Source organism: Tupaia chinensis, unplaced genomic scaffold (genome assembly GCF_000334495.1).
Source record: "Tupaia chinensis unplaced genomic scaffold, TupChi_1.0 Scaffold000633_1, whole genome shotgun sequence".
Classification (NCBI taxonomy): domain Eukaryota; kingdom Metazoa; phylum Chordata; class Mammalia; order Scandentia; family Tupaiidae; genus Tupaia; species Tupaia belangeri.
This window is the reverse complement of record NW_006160153.1, coordinates 582,453-598,880: the sequence shown is the minus strand read 5'-3', so window position 1 is coordinate 598,880 and position 16,428 is coordinate 582,453. Positions and strand designations below refer to the sequence as shown.

At 37.3% G+C, this 16,428-nt stretch overlaps 1 long non-coding RNA gene across 1 annotated transcript in view; it reads left to right on the top strand.

Annotated features, from left to right (window-relative positions):
- The window catches only part of LOC102479229 (uncharacterized), a 122,400-nt gene that overhangs the window by 35,903 nt on the left and 70,069 nt on the right, over window positions 1–16,428 (top strand). The window lies entirely within an intron of this gene.

The following is a 16,428-nucleotide window of genomic DNA, read 5'->3' as shown; positions in this document are numbered from 1 at the left end:
ATTATCAATCTGCCTAATGCCCCACACCTAGGGAAGGAGGAGTCCAGATTCAGATACAGGTCTCCTAACTTCAGATGCCACAGTCACAGACTGCCAGATGTAGTTCTTCTCATCCAGATAAGTATCCAAGAGATTCTCTGGAGTCCTTCAACTTCTAAAATACACTGTTTTCCCTGAATTTTTAGAGCAGAGGAGAGGCAGTGTCCTCTGAGCTAATATTTTGAAATGGGAGGAGGCATATTGAAGGAATATTGAAATTTATTCTAAAAACCAAAAGTGAGATGATTAAAACTCTAGTCACGGTATTTAATTGTTGACCCCTGAATAATTTGTGGAACTCACTTCGACGGTCAGCAACTGAATGGTGAGCTAGAGAAATGATAATTGGAAAAAGTTAATTGTTATCTCCATCTCATTAAAACACGTTTTTGAGACAATTTAAGACAGTACGTGTCCTTGTAATTTCCACGCTTCATTTGTTTGCTAAGTCGTTCAGCCCTGGATACCATTTATTTTCCAATTCAAAACTAAATACATATATGATTAAAAACTGAGTCTAGAAAAAGGGTCGATATGAGTTTGGTGAAAAGAGTCTGCGAGGGCCCTTTTTAGCAACAACCCCATTGGACAGAGAGCATATCTCCTCAGAGGGTGTATGCACTTCAAAGCATTCTATTAAATGATAAGAAGGAGGAAAAATATAATTTTTCCAAAATAATTTCTGCCACCACTGAAATATTTTGCACAAATGGACACTCAATTATTTCCAGCTCTTTCCTAACTATGAATTGCTATGACCTATGTCGAAATATTTAGTATCCAAGGAACTGTCTCTCCTGGGAGTTGCAGATAACAACCCATCACCTGTCATGATCATATTTCTGTTGTCTGAAAGATGAGGGGGAAAACACCAAGAGACTTCAGATGTGAGTGATTCAATACAGTGTGATTGGAAACAAAACTAATCAATTGTAAAGAAGCAACTCTCAGGCAAAAAAAATGTCATAGGAGGTGGTGATATGAGATATTTGAAGGGAGATTTTTTTTTTAAAGGAAAAATAATTGGAAGGTTGTATTTACTGTATAATATTATCTGATAAATTATGTGAAAATTCCACTAAATAATTATATCGTATGTAGTCAGTTCCTGTTTCAATAATGTTAAATAAACAAAAAAAAAGAATCTTTCTTAAAATCGAAGCATTGGTTAAGCAATTTAGAATGAAGTGATTAGAGTCAGCATGAAATCACTAAGCAATGGGGGAAGATGATAGTGAAGGGGGCATTTGTCCTCTGAGCTCAACTCATTTATCCTGAAATGTCTATCTTTAAAATATATTCACCTCTCCTCCCTCCCCATAATTCTGTTGAAACTTTCAATTTTATATTTCACTTCTTAATTCAATAACCTCAAAAGCCTCTTGAAAATAAAGCCTGTCCCAAACATTCTTGAGATGGCAGTTAGTCACACATATTGAACAGCTCATCATTTTAGGGCCTATGTAGATCTTGGTAACTTGATTTGGATCAGACAGGAGAGAAAAAATAAAATGGCTGCTTCTGCTCTTTGTCTTCTCTATAATTTCCACCCATTCTTCCATATCTAAGTGAAAGAATTACTTTTATTTCCATACTACACTCTCCTCCCTCATTCTTTTTCTTTTTCCCCAAATTCTACTTTATTCTTTACGCCAGTAATATAAATATTTTATGCAAGGTTTTAGATAGAGTCAGAGCACGGGAAACAAGAGTGAGGGAGAGTGTGAAAGGGAAAAACAACACCCTCAACAGAACCTGGAGGCCCTGATCCATCTCTGCCTTCAGCTAGCCCCAGATCATGGCCAAGTGCATGTCCAGCATCTCAGGGAGATCTCTGGGCTTGAATGAGAACCTTCCCATGTGGGATTGCCTCACAGAACATCATGATTTACTACTGCACCACTGGCCCCTAGAGAATTTTTTTTTTAAAGAGAAATGTTTTCAGCAAGGTCTTGACATGTCTTGATTCTCTGCCCCAGCCTCTGAGTTAGCTAGGAACACATGTGCATACCAATGCACCAAGCCAGTTTAGGGTGGTAGGGGAACCAAACCTTGGCTTCGCACACAGCCCAGATTCACGCAACAGTGCTCTCCTGTAGAGATAAGCAGAGAAAGGAAAGGATTTTTAAAGACTACATTGATCACCCAGAAATGAAGACTACAGTGTCTGAGATGAAAAATGTACTGTCTGGGATTAATAACAGATTGAACATTGCAGAACAAATTGTTAGAGAATTTGAAAACATAGCAATAAAAACTATCCAAAGCAAAATACCAGGAGCTCTCCACTGCCTCTGGGCCATCAGTAACAATTTCACTGTCTAAAAGTTTTTGTTCATGGAAATGTAAGATACCAGTTCCATCAGCCCCTACTCTGTACCAGGCACTGTGTCAAGTGTTTTACACAAATTAATTGTAATCTCTAACTGCATGGATGCAGATCAGGAAGAAGAAAAAAAAGAACAATTTCAGTATTTTTTTTTCTCACTGCAAGTTTTGCAATAAACACTGCTTTCTCAGCTGCCAAATGAGGAATATTACCTACCAGCTACTGCAATCCATGAGAAATGGAGAAAATTGATTAGGATCAGAGGGCTAGAAGAGATTGTAAGATGATGTTACTGCTGAGTTTGTCAGCCTTTTGTGGATATTATCCCAAACATTCTTGAGATGGCAGTTAGTCACACATATTGAACAGCTCATCATTTTAGGGCCTATGTAGATCTTGGTAACTTGATTTGGATCAGACAGGAGAGAAAAAATAAAATGGCTGCTTCTGCTCTTTGTCTTCTCTATAATTTCCACCCATTCTTCCATATCTAAGTGAAAGAATTACTTTTATTTCCATACTACACTCTCCTCCCTCATTCTTTTTCTTTTTCCCCAAATTCTACTTTATTCTTTACGCCAGTAATATAAATATTTTATGCAAGGTTTTAGATAGAGTCAGAGCACGGGAAACAAGAGTGAGGGAGAGTGTGAAAGGGAAAAACAACACCCTCAACAGAACCTGGAGGCCCTGATCCATCTCTGCCTTCAGCTAGCCCCAGATCATGGCCAAGTGCATGTCCAGCATCTCAGGGAGATCTCTGGGCTTGAATGAGAACCTTCCCATGTGGGATTGCCTCACAGAACATCATGATTTACTACTGCACCACTGGCCCCTAGAGAATTTTTTTTTTAAAGAGAAATGTTTTCAGCAAGGTCTTGACATGTCTTGATTCTCTGCCCCAGCCTCTGAGTTAGCTAGGAACACATGTGCATACCAATGCACCAAGCCAGTTTAGGGTGGTAGGGGAACCAAACCTTGGCTTCGCACACAGCCCAGATTCACGCAACAGTGCTCTCCTGTAGAGATAAGCAGAGAAAGGAAAGGATTTTTAAAGACTACATTGATCACCCAGAAATGAAGACTACAGTGTCTGAGATGAAAAATGTACTGTCTGGGATTAATAACAGATTGAACATTGCAGAACAAATTGTTAGAGAATTTGAAAACATAGCAATAAAAACTATCCAAAGCAAAATACCAGGAGCTCTCCACTGCCTCTGGGCCATCAGTAACAATTTCACTGTCTAAAAGTTTTTGTTCATGGAAATGTAAGATACCAGTTCCATCAGCCCCTACTCTGTACCAGGCACTGTGTCAAGTGTTTTACACAAATTAATTGTAATCTCTAACTGCATGGATGCAGATCAGGAAGAAGAAAAAAAAGAACAATTTCAGTATTTTTTTTTCTCACTGCAAGTTTTGCAATAAACACTGCTTTCTCAGCTGCCAAATGAGGAATATTACCTACCAGCTACTGCAATCCATGAGAAATGGAGAAAATTGATTAGGATCAGAGGGCTAGAAGAGATTGTAAGATGATGTTACTGCTGAGTTTGTCAGCCTTTTGTGGATATTATATATATATATATGTGATATATATATATATATATATCAGAGAGACTAGTCCAGTACATCCAGTACATCCTTTTTTATACATCTTTCAAAAACAAAATGTTAAAGATGTCCTATTTTTTGCTTCTGTTTTTGTTTTATTTACATTTAATCACTGTACATCTTTGCAGCATACAAAATGAATCTTCCCAGCAAGAATACACTGTATACTAGTTCAGTCAAAGATAGTACAATATTTTATTATTATACATAATTAATATATAGTTTTCTTTTTTCTCAAAGAATAATTTATTTTAATTTGATCAGAGAGAGACAGAGCGAGAGAGAGAGTGTGTGTGCGTGTGTGTGTGTGTGTGTGTGTGTGAGAAAGTGAGAAAACAAGTCCCCAGGGCCAGGACTTGAACTGTGGTCAGCCATCTGAAAGTGTCCAGGGCCTTAACCACCATGCTACCTGCTGGCCCCATAAATTACTTTTGTTCTTTATGTAATTACTTTATGTTGTCTAGAATCCCTTACTTGTATGTAAGTAATCTGATATTTAAAAAAAAAAAAGTTTTGTGGTTCCATGTGAATCTCTTTCAATTTAATAGCTTTCTTGTTATCATAATTATTAAAATACGTAACAGTTTTGGAGTCCTAACCAGGTGGCAAGGACTAAAATATAATTTACATAAACTGTAGAGAGTAGCGGTCAAGAATGAGTGTTCTTGGCCAGCTCCATGGAGTGGCAGTAATGGAGAGAACTCGAATCTCACATGGCAACTGCATTTCCAATCCCCAGCCCAGTCAGCCTGATACATGCTGGAACACCAGCAATTGCCCAGAATCCTCCCAATCTGGAGGACTGGAAAAAGGGGCTGGCAGTGTGACCATCCCATGTGGATGGTCTGTCTCTCTCTTGTTCTTCTTGTGCTCTATCATGAATAAAGAAAAACTTTTTTTTTAACAGAATGAATGTTCTGAAATCTGAAAAATGTATGTTTGAATATTCACTTCACTAGTTAATATATCTGACCATAAGCAGTATACTCCCTGTGGTTTACTCATGCATTAAATTGAAAAAGGAATTACAGGGACTTGTGGTTCCAGCAACAATGGAATAATAGGGAACATATTTATCTTCCCATCTTAAACAGTAAAATGCTGGGAAAATATATGAACTATGGTTTTCTTTTCAAGAGAGATTTTTGCTATAGGGCAGATGTGCTCACCAGAGAGAAAGAGAGAGAGAGAAATACAGAGACAGAAAGTGAGAAATCACCTCCCAGGGGAGATGGCCATGTCACAATCCCCTCTCCTGTATTCCCCTCTTGGGATTTTGGGCACACATGTGCATGAGAATGGCATTAGTTTTTAGTTGCTGGGTCCAGAACTTGAATTGTGGTCAACCACATGAGAGTCCAATGATGTAAACATAATGCCATCTGCTGGTCTCTGAACTCTGGTTTTCAAGACACTGGACAGCAAAATCATGATCCCTGAGAGACATGAAACCAAAATGATGAGTCCTGTAGTGGCCCCAGTCTATGGTCTCAAAGATATTTTTATGACTTGGCACAGAGAAGGTAAATCTCAGGGTAAGCTCTGAAGATTCCATGAATTGAGGACAGAGAACTGAGTCTGGGGAGAACAAGTTGGCTACAAAGTGTTGGAAAGGATAAAACTGAAGAAACTGAGAACTCCAGAGACAGGCAGATTATTTCCCAAGAGTATTAACCAAAGCACTGATCAGCACATGCATATAAAGAAGTTACCTGAAGCTGGGGAAATAGTCATCCAAAAGGATTAGAATGAACTCTCACAAGGCTGGAAATAATGGCTATACCAACTAGCCAAACTGGAAATTCATGAGACATTGTGTATAATATTCAGAGGATACTCAGTAGTGGACTCAGTAGTGGAGAATAATTGACCCTACTCTAAATGTTCTGTGACTCTACCTAACAGATTATAAAAGCATGGCCCTAAAGAATTAAACTGTAATTTTCTTTCAGAATAAAAGTAAAGGGTATCTATAATAGTATAAGCCATTTAGCAACTTATTTCAGCTATCCAATAACACATTACTAGACATGAAAAGAAATAGGAAAATAAGATTCATGATAAGAAGGAAAAGAATCAATCAATTGAAAATAATCCAGAACTAGCAATATTATGACAATAATAAATAAAATTAAATTAAAAAAAAGAACCCAGAACTGAAAGAGATTAGAATCAGCACATGGGATATAAACACAGTTTCCATATGTTCAAAAAGATAAGTAGAGAAATAAAAAGGTTTTTAAAGACCAAATCAAATATCTATAAATAAAGACAAAAATGTCTGTAATAAAAAAAAATATGCTGCATAGGGTTATTAGCAGATTGAACATTGCAGAATAAATCATTAGAGAATTTGAGATTGTAGCAATAAAATCTAACCAAAATGAAATATCAAAAGCTGTGAAGCAACTTCTAGAGACTAATTCTTAAATGTGAATACAGACTCTAAAGGAGGAACACGATTTAAAAAAAAAATAGAGATATTTTAACCAATTTTTTTTGGACAGGTTTTTTTTGTTTTGTTTTTTGTTTGTTTTTGTTTTGCTATAGGGTGCATGCGCTTGCCAGACAGACAGAGAGACAGAGAGATAGAAAGCGAGAAATCACCCCCCAGGGAGGATGGCCACGCCATAATCCATTCTGCTCCATTCTCCTCTCGGGATCTTGGGCACGCACGCACACGCGCCTGGCGTGAGTTTTAAGCCACCGGGTTTGGGACACGAACCGCGGTCAACTACGTGGGAGTCCAGCGACATAGCCATTACACTAACTGCTGGTCCCAGATTTTAACCAATTTGATGAATACTTTAAAAAAGTCAACAAGCTCAGTGAACTTTGAAAACATAAAAAGTGGAGAAAGTACTCCCTTTTAACCAATTTGATGAATACTTTAAAAAAGCCAACAAGCTCAGTGAACTTCGAATACATAAAAAGTGGAGAAAGTACTCCTAGGTACAGAGTATAAAATTGCTCAAAATTGGCAATAAAAAGAAAATCTTGGGGCCAGCAGGTGGCATGGTAGTTAAGGGCGCTGGATTCCCACATGCCTGACCATGGTTCGAGTCCCAGACCTGGCAGTTGGCTTTCTTGCTTTCCCTTTCTCTCTTTCTCTCTCTCTGTCTGGTAAAATTGAAAATAATAATAACAAGTGGAATTAAATATTTTTTTTTTAAAAAAAGAAAATCTTAAAAGCAGCAACATAAAAAAAGACACATTCTGCATAGAGGAACAAAGATGACCGTGACAGCAGATTTCTTGTCAGAACAATGCCAGAGGGAAGATAAGGGAGCCCCACCTTGAAAACACTGAATTCTCATCCCTTCTCTCCCAAACCTATCAACTTAAATTCCACACAGGGAGAAAATTATCTCTCAAAACCAAAGAGGAAATAATGATAATATTTTCACATATACAAAAGCTAAAAGAATTTACCTGCAGCAGATGCACAGTACAGGATATCTTAATGAAAGTTCAAAAGAAAGAGGATACCAGAGAGAAATACAGATCTACATACACATGCAGAAACACACACACACACACACACACACACTCATCAAGAGAACTGGGCATGATAACATTGTGAGTAAATAAACTTAAAAGATATTATTAAAATTATTTAAACAAAAATCTAATGTTGGGCTTATAATAATAAAATCTAGAAGAGGGGAAGTGGGTGTACACTATTGTATGATTCTTAATCTCCATGCTAAGAGGCTATCGATTGAAGGTCAAAAGTGATAAGTTAAAGACAAATGTCATAACCCCAAAAAGACTATTAAGCAAATTTAATAAAGGTTATAACTGATGAGGAACTGAGAAAATAAAATAAAAATCAGAAAAATATTGATATAAACTCTGACAGGGAAATTAGACAAGGAAGGGAGGTTCTGACAGTAAAGGTTATATTATCAAGCAGTTACCACAGTGAGCGAAGATTGCTTAAATGTGGTGGGGGAAGTCTAGGAGACACTGTAGAACATGCATTTCAGTTATACCCACAGAGCTGCAAGGGATGTGGTATATCTTCCAACTTCCATTCCAACACTGGTTGAAGCTTGCATTCAGAACCTTATCCTCCCTACAACAGTTCCTATTTGCCCTGAGTGTGGGTCATAAGTAAAGCTTTCAGGCAGAGAGCAACAGGTGTTTGCAATAAACAGCCTTCCTAGTGTAGGGATGAGTTCCAGGGAAATAAGAGCAGGCTACCGATAGCCCTGGCTACATAAATCATACAGGAATGCAGTGTTCTTTTGATAGTCCTTGCTGATTCAATCATCTTTTGTGGCTACTTAGGCTGACCAGCCTTTCGCAGCTGCTATGGAATAGATTGCTGCACCATTTCTGGGTGTCTGACTTCACTTTGTCAGCAATACAAGTGGGAAATACTGTGAGATTCCAAGATGCACTGCAGCTGCCCTATGCTTGTTACTAACAAAGAGCAGTTCATAAAATAATTTTATGAGCTGGATTATCATGTGTAGATTTTCTTCCTAAAAAGCCCAATCATTGACAAGTCTATACAATTTTTTAGATGTGTTTGTTTTGTCTTTTACTTAAAACCACTTGTCTGTATTTATTACAACTACAGAAATAATTCATTTTTCATTCTTTATCATGGCCCAGAACACATAATGTTGACATTTTCCATTTCAGTTTCCGGAGATGACATGTTTTACACAGGAAACTTGACTATAGAAAGATTTATTAAATCAAACATTATGATCTTCTTCTAGATAAAATACTATTTCTTTCCTATTAGTCTGAATCAGTAATATAATTTTCCTTATCCCAAGGGAAAAGCTAATATTGATGATGGGGAATCAGAGACATCACAAAGTTCATCTTTATTAAGTGACCATTAAAAGGAAAATTTCCAAACCCAACTGAGAATTAAGTATTTTCAAATGTTCACAACATGGGAGATGTGCAAATGTGTCTTGACCATTACTAGCAGATTATTAGGAGGGTCTCCCACATCTAATGGAAAGAATCAGAAGAAACCAGCAAGATGGAAGCCATATCTTGGATGTGACATCATCACTTTCATAGTATCTTGTTTGTGAGAAGCAAGTAACTAAGTCCAGCTCATACTTAAGAAAAGGAGATTACAGAAACAAATAAAAACCCAGATATGGGATCATTGAGTGTCATCTTAGAGGCTACCATAGGACATGAAGCTTTCCCTGGACAAAAACTACAACAGAAACCAGAATATTTTTTTCTTTTTGTTTTTTTTTTTGAGAGGTTTTTTTTTTTTTGTTCTTTTTTTGTTTTTGTTTTTGTTTTTTGCTATAGGGCATGTGCGCTCACCAGACAGAGAGAGACAGAGACAGAAAGCGAGAAATCACCCCCCAGAGGGGATGGTCACGCCACAATCCCTTCTCCTCCATTCTCCTCTCGGAATCTTGAGCATGCATGCACACGCGCCCAGCGTGAGTTTTAAGCCACCGGGTCCAGGATGCGAACCGCGGTCGACTACGTGGGAGTCTAGCAACACAGCCATTACGCTAACTGCTGGTTCCCAAACCAGAATTTTGATACCCATGAGTAAACAGTTATCTGTGTCCTGATCCCCTTCAGCAAATTATACTATAAATAAGTGAAAATGTATTTTTTTTTTTGGAGAGGTTTTTGCTACAGGGCATGTGCACTTTTTTTTTTTTTGGAGAGGTTTTTGCTACAGGGCACGTGCGCTTGCCAGAGAGACAAAGAGAGACAGAGAGACAGAAAGCGAGAAATCACCCCCCAGGGGGGATGGCCATGCTGCAATCTTTTCTCATCCATTCTCTTCTCAGGATCTTGGGCATGCACGCACATGCGCCTGGCATGAGTTAAGCTACCGGGTCCAGGACTCAGACCATAGTTGACTACGTGGGAGTTCAGCGACATAGCCATACGCTAACTACTGGTCCCAGTGCAAATGTACTTTACAGGAGAGGTTCAATAGCAGCCAATGCAATCTATGCATGTAGATTTTCTTTAGACTCATTGTACTTAGGGCAGAGGCTATTTAATGATTTCTTGGAGTTGAGAAGTAGAAAAGAGTACTTACTTAGTATTTCTGAAGTATCCAAAATACCAAAGGACACTGCTACAGAGAAAAGGTCAGCCCAAGGACACTAAGCACCTTGGGGAGAAGAGAGAATTCTAAAAGGAAAGTTGTGGTGAAGAAGACAGATTTTTGTTTGGAGTAGTCCTGACTCCAAGGTTTCCAGGACCATCGGTTCATTGAAAGAAAACATTGACCATATCCTTCCTCTGTTTAGAAGATTTTTTTAAAAATTTCCTTCGATGTATATGACATAAAAGCAAACTTCTTAGTGAAGCCCTCTCAAACCTCTCTATGCTGCGTTAGCTTATTTTCTAAGAACACATGTCCTTTTTTCTCTACTTCTGCTCTCTGTTGAGGAACGCTGTGTCCTTGGTGCCCGCTTAATTGCATTTACATAATTCTATTCAGAGCCTCACTCAATCTTTCCCACTGCAATGACCTGGTCCTTCAAATTAGCATGATTTTTACAGTTTATCTTATTAATTTGAAAATTAATGCTGTACTATTTTGAAGCCTCCGATTTATTTATCGTTCCTTTTGCCTATTCGATTGTTTATATTCATCTCTCCCTATAGATACTGAATTGTTTGAGGGAATAGGATTTGCCATTTTTTTTGTAGTGTCAGAGTTTTGTTTATTGATCATCTCTGGGGTGAAGTTTAGAAGTGGATCAATTGAAACAAACAAAATGAAAGAAGAAAAACATACATAGACTTGGTATAACTAAAATGGATCTATACTCCTCAACACTATGCAAGGAAAGTCAAAATTTGTTAAGTTTAACATCTTGCAAATCAGTAGTATCATACCTGTCAGTTGTGTGGTGTTCTCTGCCCCACTGCCTCATACAGACCATAACAGCCACAAGTGCAGAGACTTGGCCTGTTTTATTCATTGCTTTCTACATGGACTAGAAGAGAAATATTAGAGAGACCAGCAGATGGCATAATGGCTACGTCACTGGACTCCCACATGGCCAACCATGGTTCGAGTCTCAGACTCGGTGGCTTGAAATACACCAGGCAGATGTCCATGTGTGCCCAAAATCCCAAGAGGATAATGGAGGAGAAGGGATTGCAGTATGGTCATCCCCGGGGTGGGGTGAGGGGGGATTTCTCACTTTCTGTCTCTCTGTGTCTTCATTAAGTGCATGTGCCGTATAGCAGAAACTCTCTTAAAAAAAAAAAAAAAGAGTAAGATTAGAGAATAATAAACACTCAAACACTGTAATGAAGATCATAAATAATTGTTGCCAATAATAGTTAAATTTTAGATGTTTGTAAGTGGCATATTAAAAAAATATAAATGGGACAATATTCAAGAGCCAAGAATACATATATTGGGTCTGCAAGGAGTGTAGTGGTTAAGGGAGGTGGATCTCGCATGACCAAACATAGTTCAAGTCTCTGCCCCAGAAGCTAGAAAAACACTCCAGATGAGTATGCATGTGTGTGCAAAATCCTGACAGGATGCAGAAATGGAGGAGAAGGGATTGAGGTATGACCACACTTGGGGGGCAAACATACCTTTCCTCTAGGAGTTATTTAAAAAAAAAATTACATGTGTATATATGAGAACTACAAACATTAAGGAGGTCTATCTCCTCTCAATGAAGGAATGAAATATTCACTAAATAATAATGGAACAGATTTTTCATTTCAAGAAAAAAAAACATTCAGACCCTATCTTCCACCCATCACTCACAAAAATTAATTGTAGATTAAAATCTAAATGTGTAATAAAAATTTCAACAAAATTGACAGTATGTTTAAAAACATACATAGACTTGGTATAACTAAAATGGATCTATACTCCTCAACACTATGCAAGGAAAGTCAAAATTTGTTAAGTTTAACATCTTGCAAATCAGTAGTATCATACCTGTCAGTTGTGTGGTGTTCTCTGCCCCACTGCCTCATACAGACCATAACAGCCACAAGTGCAGAGACTTGGCCTGTTTTATTCATTGCTTTCTACATGGACTAGAAGAGAAATATTAGAGAGACCAGCAGATGGCATAATGGCTACGTCACTGGACTCCCACATGGCCAACCATGGTTCGAGTCTCAGACTCGGTGGCTTGAAATACACCAGGCAGATGTCCATGTGTGCCCAAAATCCCAAGAGGATAATGGAGGAGAAGGGATTGCAGTATGGTCATCCCCGGGGTGGGGTGAGGGGGGATTTCTCACTTTCTGTCTCTCTGTGTCTTCATTAAGTGCATGTGCCGTATAGCAGAAACTCTCTTAAAAAAAAAAAAAAAGAGTAAGATTAGAGAATAATAAACACTCAAACACTGTAATGAAGATCATAAATAATTGTTGCCAATAATAGTTAAATTTTAGATGTTTGTAAGTGGCATATTAAAAAAATATAAATGGGACAATATTCAAGAGCCAAGAATACATATATTGGGTCTGCAAGGAGTGTAGTGGTTAAGGGAGGTGGATCTCGCATGACCAAACATAGTTCAAGTCTCTGCCCCAGAAGCTAGAAAAACACTCCAGATGAGTATGCATGTGTGTGCAAAATCCTGACAGGATGCAGAAATGGAGGAGAAGGGATTGAGGTATGACCACACTTGGGGGGCAAACATACCTTTCCTCTAGGAGTTATTTAAAAAAAAAATTACATGTGTATATATGAGAACTACAAACATTAAGGAGGTCTATCTCCTCTCAATGAAGGAATGAAATATTCACTAAATAATAATGGAACAGATTTTTCATTTCAAGAAAAAAAAACATTCAGACCCTATCTTCCACCCATCACTCACAAAAATTAATTGTAGATTAAAATCTAAATGTGTAATAAAAATTTCAACAAAATTGACAGTATGTTTGACTTTTTAAAAAGCCTAACAATGCTATAAAGAAAAAGGTTGATAAATTTAAATCGTCATAATTTTAACATTTTTTATTACTCATATATGGCACAATTAAAGCTGAAAGACAAGTTATAAAATAGGAGAAACCATTTATAATACACCTAGAGATTCAAGATATACAAATAACTTCAATTTAACAAGAAAATACTTACACAAAATGTAGCCAAAAAATAGATTAAAAAAAACTATAATATATATCAGCACAATCATGGCATTTCTTCATTTGGATTTTATAAACAAGAACTTCTAGGCAGGAAATGCAACTGTCCAATAACAATATGGAAAATATGTTCAACTGCACTTGTTACCCAGGGAACTAAAAATTCAAACAAATTTTATGCAGTGATTTGTATCGATTTGGCAAAAATTTTTAAATTTGTTAACCTCAAATATTGGCAAGAGTGGGAGATACATTAACTTTCATGCATGGCTAATAGAATAATTTGGCACAGCCCATTTTGAAGGAGAATTTGGCAGAATTCCTCTAAAATTAGAATTAAAATATGTATCTCCTTTGATTGAACCATTCGACTTCTCTTTATGCTAGAAAAACTTGATACATAAGCAAAGAGGCACAAAACAGAATAATCAAATAAAACCTATTAAATCTCCTCTATGGCATATCTATTCAGCAGTTAAAAAGAAATTGGTAGGTTCTAAGTACAGTGATATACCATAAGATACCATGCATATATCAAAATATCCCTATATATGTACACACACACACATATGTGTGTGTGTTTTTCATTGAATGTCATAAATAGGAAATTTATGGAAGAGGAAATTCAAATGACAGGACTATATGAAAAATACATTTAACTACACTTGTTATCTATACTTTTGTAAACATGTGAATGCATACACACACCCACACACCTACCCACATATACACACAGCAAAACAGGTGGAAAGATACCGTACGAAGAGGCAGGAGTTGATGGCCATTCAAAAGCACTTTAGTTTTATATGCTATGTGAGAAACAAAATTTGGCAATAGAACCCATGTAAGAATTCATGTAATAAAAATAAATATAATTAATTTAAAAGTCACGGGGGGATCTAAATGAATTATTCAGTGGAAGAACACATCTACCAAATTTAAAAATCCCTAATGCTCATTATCCTCCCAGGCATGCTATGGGTGAGCAGACAGGCATTTCCAGAAAGCAGGAAGATACGGATACTCACGAAATCAGATTTTTTTTTTCACACTTAGCATTTAAGGTTTTTGATAACTGCTCGTGATTCTGACTTTGTAAGTGATTTCCTGGGGACAGACAGACAGGAATGTACCGCCTGACTTTTCTGAGTCAAAGGGAGTTCGTGATCAGTGCGCTCAGCAGACCATGTCTCGTTCGGTAATTAGCTAGAAAATTGACCATTTTCAGAAATAGACTACAAGTGCTATCCTTTCAATTGAAGACCTATTTTTAAATGCTTTGTATGATAAAGAAAAACCCTTTCAATAAATGACAAAAATGTATACCAAGTAAGGACTCAATTTCTAATATTTCTATTGTTTGCTAGAATAAACATATAAAAACAAATATTTAGCAGTCAGTGATTAGCTTTATTTTCATTCCGGAAAGCAAATATACACTCAGCCTCTGTATCCGCAGTTCCCATGTCTGCAAATTCAAGCAATTGTGGATAAAAAAACATTAAGAAAAATTGTGTCTGTCCTGAACATGGGCAGGCTTTTTTTGCCATTTTTTCCTAAATAATATAGTATAACAACAATATATATATATATATACAGCATTTACATTGTATTAAGTACTATAAGGATCTAAGGTAACTTAAAGTATATGGAATGATATACATTGGTTATATGCAAATGTTATGCCATTTTATGTAAGGAACTTGGGTATCTGTGGATGCTAATATCCTGGAAGTCCTGGAACCAGTCTCCCACAGATACCAAGGGACAGTATATTAATTTTTTTAAAGAGCTTCATATGGAATACTAAACCATGAGTTCAAAGGCTTTCTTTTTTTTTTTTTTTTTTTTAGAGTTTTATTGCCAGAGGGCTTGTGCACTCGCCAGACAGACAGAGAGATAGAAAGCGAGAAATCACCCCCCAGGGGGGATGGCCACGCCACAGTCCCTTCTCCTCCATTCTCGTCTCGGGATCTTGGGCACGCACACACACGTGCCCGGAGTGAGTTTTAAGCCACCGGGTCTGGGACACAAACTGCGATCAACTACATGGGAGGCCAGTGACATAGCCATTACGCTAACTGCTGGTCCCAAGTTCAAAGGCTTTCTAAAGTCGTAGGCTGGATCTACTCTTTAGCATCCTATGAGTTACTGCCTTTCATGACCATATAAAGTTGTCTACACTGAACTGACTTCAGGCATGTATTTTTTCTGTTTTAGACATAGCTATAGAGTGTGTGTGTGTGTGTGAGAGAGAGAGAGAGAGAGAGGGAGAGAGAGAGAGAGATAATAAAATAGTTCCCTTGGGAGGATGGGAACACTGCAATTCTTTCTCTGCCCTTCTCCATTTTCTTCTTGGATTTTGGGCATGCATGCACACATGCCTGATGTGGTTTTCAAGCCACCAGGACTGGGACTTTAGCCACCTTTAACCACCAAGCTACCTGGCTCATCCTAGGATTATTTATTTATTTTTTTTTTAGTTTTATTCACTTTTGTCAAAAGTAATAGAAATTAACAGAAATTAGTCCCCAATTTTTTAAGTATGTGGAATCAATTCCTTAATGTTGCAAAATTTTTCTGCTTTGTGACTTGTATTCTTTGTAAAGTCTTTAGGTGTTGAGCATATGTTTTAAAATATATGTCATACTTTAGATATTTAACATATCAATAATGAATTTTTTACATATTTCAAGTAAGTGGAGAAAAATTTATTTCCTTCTAGTATCAAAGAATTAAACTCCTTTCTCCTTCTGGAATCCAAATAGGACATTTTTTAATTTTATTTATTTTATTTATCTCTTTCCCCTTCTCTCTCTCTCTCTCTCTCTCTCTCTCTCTCTGTCTGTCTTAGGGCACGTCTGCTTGCTAGACAGAGAGAGACAGAGACAGTGAGAGGGAAAGTGAGAAATCACCCCCGAGGGGTGATGGCCACACTACAGACCTTTCTCCTCCGTTCCCTTCCTGGGATCTTGGGCAGGCACACACACATGACCAAGGTGAGTTTCAAGCCACCAGATCTGAGATTCAAACTGAGGTTTGCCATATGGGAGTTCAGCAATGTAACTGCAATGCCATCTGCTGGCCCTTCTTCTCCTTTTACTCTGCCTCCATCTCTTTTATTCTAGGTCTGAGTATGAACTGTAGAAATTAGTATCACCTTATATTGAAGATTATTAAATGTGAAGTCATGTAACGTCCCTTTGTTTTTGCATGAGAGGACTTCAGAAAGTTCATGGAAAAATGCCATTTAAAGACAAGTTTATTTTGGTGTATAAAATTTCAACATCCATGCATAGCTTTTTCATAATACAAAATTCCCATTAACTTTCTGAAGACTTGTT